The 7,748-nt window shown below is 40.7% G+C and overlaps 1 long non-coding RNA gene across 1 annotated transcript; it reads left to right on the top strand.

The window, feature by feature from the left end:
* Positions 1 to 2,753: 2,753 nt before the first annotated feature.
* On the top strand, positions 2,754 to 5,513 carry LOC145816156 (uncharacterized). The gene is made up of 2 exons (XR_014358592.1): positions 2,754 to 4,701; positions 5,165 to 5,513. It is a non-coding gene; the product is annotated as an uncharacterized LOC145816156 (long non-coding RNA).
* The last annotated feature ends 2,235 nt before the right edge of the window (positions 5,514 to 7,748 follow it).

Raw genomic sequence — 7,748 nt, 5'->3', positions numbered from 1 at the left:
ACAAGAGTGGCATGGCTCAGTGGTCGAGGACTCGAAGGCCAAACTTGAGATCGGAGGGTCGAACCCCCGTGTCTATGCACTTTGCTTTTATTTTCCTTTTTTTTTTTTTGCGTGTTTTGCGTACGTGCGTTGACGTCAGCAAACGGAATATGCCTTCTTAGTAACGGTATCTTTCCGTTGATGGCTGCAAACAGAATATTCCCCGTATCTATGTATATATCCATATGTCTTTGTATATGTCTGTACATATCTGTATATGTATATATCTGTATATGTATATATGTATACCGTATGTACATATATGTGTGTATTTTTGTCTGTATATGAATATATGTATACCGTATATGCATGTCTGTGTATATTGTCGTATTTGTATGTATTTTGTCTATACATAATATATGTATACGGTATTTGGTTCGAGCATACAATTCCTTCTTTCATTCTGTGCATCTATCGCACAATAATCTCACTTCATGCACCTACCACATAAATTCATCAAATTCAATTGCCCTATCTTGGGCATCGCACTGTCTTGTGCATCAAATTCAATCGCACTGTCTTGTGCATCATCAAATTCAATCGCCCTGTCTTGGGCATCGCACTGTCTTGTGCATCCAATTCAATCGCACTATCTTGTGCATCCCTACATCGCACTATCTTGTGCACCCCCCACTCGCACTGTCTTGTGCACCCGTATTGTGCTATCTTGCGCATTCACCCATATCGCACTGTCTTGTGCACCCGCATTGTGCTGCATTACGCTATTCTGCGCATTCACTCAAATTGGTTAAAAACAGTCAGGTGTGCCTATCTGTTTACACCAACCCGGTTAAAAACAGCAGGTGAGCCTGTCTGTTTACACCACCCCTCCTCCTCTCGCGTGAGACGCATTAGGATTGCAAATCGGTTAAAAACAGCAGGTGTGCCTGGTGTTTACACCATCTTTCCTCCTTACATTCTGTGCATCTAACGCACAATAAAGCACCTACCGCACAATTTCGATTCCATCACACTGTCTTGTGCAATTTCAATTTAATCGCGCTATCTTGCGCATCACACCATCTTGTGCACTCCCTAGGTCTAGGAGACCTTAAATCCTCTGAAGGTGCAATTCCTTTGGTGTTTGTCGTGCCCGAACAACTTCAAATGGTCTGGTATAGCCACCTGCCTATGATTGCAATGAGTTCCTAGGAGACCAACTGCGACGGTGGAAACTAGAGTTCGAATGGCGATGCCTAGAATGCAAAAGGTTTGGAATTTCCGAGACTAAAGTCTGGTTTAAATACCCAGGGGTGTATCCCCGGCTTGAAATCTGTATGGCAGCCCCATAGGTTGAGGTAGCGTGTATGCGCCTCAATTCTGGATACTGAACCAACCTAGTCTGTCACCCCGTTGGAGAATAGGGAAAGTTGTGAATATGATCAGGAAGAAAAGCAGCATCGGTGGCTTCTACATGTAGAGGTTACCCCTTGTCATTCTACCATACCTTCTTCCACTTGCGTGAGACGCGTTTGGATTTCGAATCCACCTTTACTCCTTTCACGTGAAACATGTTAGGATGTGACGTTTACATGGTTAAAACCTTCCCTCTCTCTGTATAAAATACGTTGAGATACGCCTGTTGGTTACACCATTGTCATTTTCTCTGGTTAAAACCTTCCCTCTCTCCGTATAAAATACGTTGAGATACGCCTGTTGGTTACACCATTGTCATTTTCTACTTGGTTAAAACCTTCCCCCTCTCCGTATAAAATACGGTTAGGTACGCCTGTTGGTTACACCATTGTCATTCTCATTGGTTAAAACCTTCCCTCTCTTCGTATAAAATACGTTGAGATACGCCTGTTGGTTACACCATTGTCATTCTCATTGGTTAAAACCTTCCCTCTCTTCGTATAAAATACGTTGAGATACGCCTGTTGGTTACACCATTGTCATTCTCTCTGGTTAAAACCTTCCCCCTCTCCGTATAAAATACGGCTAGGTACGCCTGTTGGTTACACCATTGTCATTCTACTTGGTTAAAACCTTCCCCCTCTCCGTATAAAATACGGTTAGGTACGCCTGTTGGTTACACCATTGTCATTCTCTGGTTAAAACCTTCCCTCTCTCCATATAAAATACGTTGAGATACGCCTGTTGGTTACACCATTGTCATTTTCTACTTGGTTAAAACCTTCCCCCTCTCCGTATAAAATACGGTTAGGTACGCCTGTTGGTTACACCATTGTCATTCTCATTGGTTAAAACCTTCCCTCTCTTCGTATAAAATACGTTGAGATACGCCTGTTGGTTACACCATTGTCATTCTCTCTGGTTAAAACCTTCCCCCTCTCCGTATAAAATACGGCTAGGTACGCCTGTTGGTTACACCATTGTCATTCTCATTGGTTAAAACCTTCCCCCTCTTCGTATAAAATACGTTGAGATACGCCTGTTGGTTACACCATTGTCATTCTCATTGGTTAAAACCTTCCCTCTCTTCGTATAAAATACGTTGAGATACGCCTGTTGGTTACACCATTGTCATTTTCTCTGGTTAAAACCTTCCCCCTCTCCGTATAAAATACGGTTAGGTACGCCTGTTGGTTACACCATTGTCATTTTCTCTGGTTAAAACCTTCCCCCTCTCCGTATAAAATACGGTTAGGTACGCCTGTTGGTTACACCATTGTTGTTCTCCTTGGTTAAAACCTTCCCTCTCTCCGTATAAAATACACTGAGATATGCCTGTTGGTTACACCATTGTCATTTTCTCTGGTTAAAACCTTCCCCCTTTCTGTATTAAATACGGTTAGGTATGCCTGTTGGTTACACCATTGTTGTTCTCCATGGTTAAAGCCTTCCCTTTCTCCGTGACACATTTGCATGTGATCTTGTGGCACATTTAATGCAATGCATCCCCTGTTATATTTCATATCATTTGCACGAAGCTTGCCTCTTCATTGTTGTCATCTTCATATCTTTATCATCACTCCATGGCATGGTATTGCATTGCATAATCATGAATTTTCAAACAACTGGCTTCGCAAAGCGTGTAAGTCCAACCTTCAAACTGCATTTTGAGCATGTCACTTCCATTCTGCCCCTGAACTACGCTGGTTTGATTCCTTGCAAAAGGATACGTAGGCAACCTTCGGGTTCAACCACTTGCATTGCATCTTGTTTGTTTGCCCAAGTCTTACGGCCTTGTCAAAAGGGTCGTCTTTGGGCTTTGACATTCACTCACGTCATGAAATGACTTTGAGCTCTGTCAAAGAGGGGCAACTGTAGACACCCCATTTTGACCGGCCCTAAGACTCGGGCGCTTTCTTTTGATTACCCGATGATGACAATTAGAATGTGTTTCTCACAAAATTCTCAGAAAGAAAGATGGAATTTAAGTTTTAATCCCAACCTTCACCCATTTTTTTGGCCAAACTATTTTAAACCTTAAAACCCTCTTTTCAAAATATGTTTTTTTTTTAAATGTTTCTACGATGTCCCGAGGCTTCCATTTCGATTAAAATATTGCACTTTTCAGTAAACCGAGTAAGGACAAAGTGGAAATAAATGGAAGGGAGGTGAAATTTTTGAAAAATATTTAAAAATATCTTCTTTATAGGTTTGGAGTTGAAGGAAATAGGAGGGGATGAAAGAAAGCTGGTTTAGGAAAAGGATGAGTATCAAATCATTAAGAAGGAAATGAGCAGTCTTCACTAAATTAGGCATTTCTGTTTGTACACTTAGAATTTAAATGTGAGGCTACCACCATTAGAAAGTAGACGTCTGGGGCTTCAATTTAGACCCAAGAACCACCTTAGACCAAGTCCAAATAAGGGAGATATGCCCATTTGAAGTTGAGCTTAAGAGCAGATTTTGTTGATCCAGCCCGAGACAGCCTTCACTAAATTAGGCATATCTCTTTGTACACTTGGAATTTAAATGTGAGGCCACCACCATTGGAAAGTAGACTTCTGGGGCTTCAATTTGGACCCAAGAACCACCTTAGACCAAGTCCATATGGGGGAGATATGCCCATTTGAAGTTGGGCTTAAAAGCAGATTTTGTTGATTCGACCCAAAACAACAATAGCCCATTTTTCTTGGTTTTGGTTCGGTTGGGACAACCCATTTACCCATTTTTTGAGCCATTCAAGTGCATCCACTCATCCTCCATTATACCTAATCATCCTCCATAGTCAAAAAGATATTTTGTTTGCATCCATAAAGGAGTATCCCATGCAACCACCTTGAAAATTTGCCCTCCTATCACATTCTTGTCTCCCACCTTCTTTTTGACCTTTACTCTCCCTCATTGCCTATATAGAATGATCATATTGTAAGAGAGGAGGAGGACCACGAAATTGAAGAGAAAGGAGTGAGAAAAGAGTGAAAAAAGAGAGAAAATTTGAGTTGTTTAGCCAAAAATATTTCTATCTTCCATATACACCCCATACCTTCCATAGCTACTGAAATTCCTCATTTCCATACACCAAAATCATTCCAAAAATTCTGATATAGCCAAAGATCAATCGCCTCGACCATAAGGAAGAATGTTTAGTGATTGAAAGTGAGAAAAACTTGAGAGTTAGCCACTTTCCATACCACAAACTCCATAAACTCCATAATTTCGAATTGAGGATTTGAGAACACACTTCCTACACTTGAGGGTGATCAAGAGGAAGTTTGGAAATCAAGAAGTTCAATCTTTCTTTGGAAGGTGAATTTTTAATCTTTCATTTTCTTATATTTTATATTCATATTCTTGCTTCTTATTTCATTGTGTTTTGTTATAATCCAAGTAATTTGTTTATCTCATATTTATTTTCTTACTTTATATTTCATAGTGTGTTGTTATAATCCTAGTGGTTTGTTTCGCTCATAATTATTTATTTATTTATTTTTATTCGCATACTTTAATTTCATATTAGTTTTGTTGTAATCTTGCATGTTTTACCTCATATTTATTTTTTATTTTTTTTCGTGTATTAGTCTCATATTAGTTCCGTTATAATCTTGCATGTTCTATCTTATATTTGTTTTATTGCTTTAGGCTTATATTGTGAGTTTGCACTTTTTTTTATTTTATTTTTCTTTTCTTTTTTAATCTAACCGGTACTGGTTAGTTGAGCCACCTACATATTTTTTTGTTTGTTCCTTTTCTTGGTTTTGCAACAAGACAGGTTTTGCTTGGCCTAGTTCGCCGGCCGGCCTATTTGGCCGGTCGGTTAGCTTCTTCCGAACAAGATGGCGTAATCTCCCAATATTGACCAATTTCCGCCGGCGGTTCTAAAGAACATAAAGCTTTTATTTTATTTATTTATTTTATTTTGAGTGTATTGTGAGGTTTTTATTTTGTTGTAATATTCTCCTCATCCCTCTCTAATTTGGTTTGTAATTATTCTTTAAATGTTGTAATAATTCCCCGCCCCTCTTCTTTCTATCCCGTTCTTTTACTCGCTTTCTTTATTTGTACATAAACATCATATTTATTTTTCATCATAGTTATGCTTTGCATCCATGTTTCATGCATCTTGATTCGGCTAAGTTTGCATTTGTGGATTTAATCAATTCCTATGTGATTATGTGCGCTACCTCATGTTCTTGAGATGATTCACATATCATATTTTAGAAGCCGAATCTTTAGTTGCATCTCATAAGTGAATTGCATTAGGATTTTGTATATAAGATCATGCATATTTTACTAACTTTGTTTTGCAGCTTGTTCGTGGGACGTCAAACATGTGAGTTTTTATGCTTTAGCATCCCGTGTGTGTGTATTTTTCTTACTATGTCTAGCATTCTACCATGAGGCTAGTTGCTTATGTGATATAACTCTATGAATGCCAGTGGATGGAGGTTGTGTCGCTTAATTTGGAATGATGTTGATTTTTCATGCTTGTAAACTCAATTTATTTGGGTTGTACATCGTCAAAACTCTTTCAAAATGCATGATATCAAATTACTCCAAAATGAATGGCATAGTCTATACTTGTATGCTTCACATAGTAAATTTTAGGATTTATTAACTAATCAGAACATGAACATATAAATAAAATAAAATTCATATCATGGTTAGTAAAGGCCGATCTTTGATCGGGTGGGCGGGGGTGCTCATTATTGACCTTCCCCTCTCATACCTAAGGTTCCGAGCCAAGCATCCTTGGTTACGACGAACAGTGGCCTTGGCACGAGTTATGGGTTTCCTAATTTTCCCAAAATAAATATTAGGTGGCGACTCTGAGATCTGATGACGCAGTCCATTTTTGACAAAATTGCAATAAAATGGATTTTCAATAAAAGTTGCCAAATCTGGACTCTCATCTATGTTTCACATTGCACTCGTGAGAATAGATCAAAGAGATCTCGGGGGTCCGAACTGTTTAACGCGCGCGGGTACCCCCCGGGCATGTTACAGTTACCACCCCCAAAAACACTGGACTCAGACCCAAAAGAACTTGAACCTGATCTCGACTCCACAAATTTAGTGGAATCAGATTCTAGCTCATCACCCGATTCAGAACTGGATAGATAGCCTTCCTCTAGCTGCCAAGTAAGAGATGGTGCTCTTGATGTATCCAAAATGCCATTGGTTGGGTTTGCACCTAGTTCTTCCCCGATCACAGAGATAGTAAGGTTATTCCCCAAGTTCTCTAGGTCGGCCGCAGGATCTGTCAGGAGACTAGCCAGTGCTGTCCCTACTCCAGGTTTGATGCCATCTGAGTCACCTCCCATGCTATGTTCAGCTTTGATGCTTGGTTTGGCCTTTTCCTCATTATCACTGTCTTGCAGCTGCAGATCAAAGAAGATCTCGAACCTGGGAACACGTTGCTTTGAGGAATTCACCCAAGGCTCAGGAAAACCACAAAAAAGGAAATCCTCTCATTCCTAAACAAAACGGCCATTTAGTATCCCTCGGATTGGCCTATGGATGAGTTCATAATGCTTTCTAGCTCTCTTGGCCTTGGCTCTGCCCTTTATCTCTTCTTCCTTCCTTATCCAGTCCTCTTTGGTGGACATATAGCCCATTCCAAAGACATGTGGGTTGTGTGGCACATCTGTTAGTGCTGCAACACCTTTCCGACTACTCCTTCCGGGTCTCATTCCTAGAACATGATGTAGTTTATTCATGAAATAGAAAAACTAGGCACTAATGTACATGCCTTCGTCTGCAGCCAGAATGGTCTGCACCACCCGGGCATCAGCTAGAGTGAATCCCGAAAGGAATACATCCTCCTCGCCAAGGTTGATTTCTAGTATTGGCGTAGTCACCTTTGGCGGTGGATGGATGGATGAGTTCCCAAAGACAATTGCTACCCCTCCCCCATGAGGGTGCTTCAACATCTGATGGAGAGTGAAAGAGACAGCCTTCACGTGGTGCAACCAGAGCCTCCCTAATAGCAAATTAAAGGTAGTCGACTCATCCAAAACATGAAACTCAACCTCTTGCTCAGTTGGGCCCACCTGGACTCTGACTTGCACTGTGCCCATGACCTTTCTGCTTGTGTTATCATACACCTGTATTACTTGGGTTGTGGGAACAAAGTCCACTGGTTTGAGGCTGATTGCATAGGCGGTGTAAGAAGGACATACGTTAATGGCTGAACCGGTATCTACCAACACCACCGACACCCATTTCTCCCTACATTCCACCGATATGTGCAACAATTTATTGTGAGCCGAGCCCTCCGACGGTAGCTCTTTGTTAGTGAAGGTAAGGGTTGGCCTGGAACCACTTGGAAAAACCAAACCCACAAGCTTCTTGGG

Source organism: Camellia sinensis, unplaced genomic scaffold (genome assembly GCF_055761805.1).
Source record: "Camellia sinensis isolate YWXY unplaced genomic scaffold, ASM5576180v1 Unanchor3, whole genome shotgun sequence".
NCBI lineage: Eukaryota > Viridiplantae > Streptophyta > Magnoliopsida > Ericales > Theaceae > Camellia > Camellia sinensis.
This window is presented reverse-complemented; position numbering and strand designations above follow the sequence as displayed.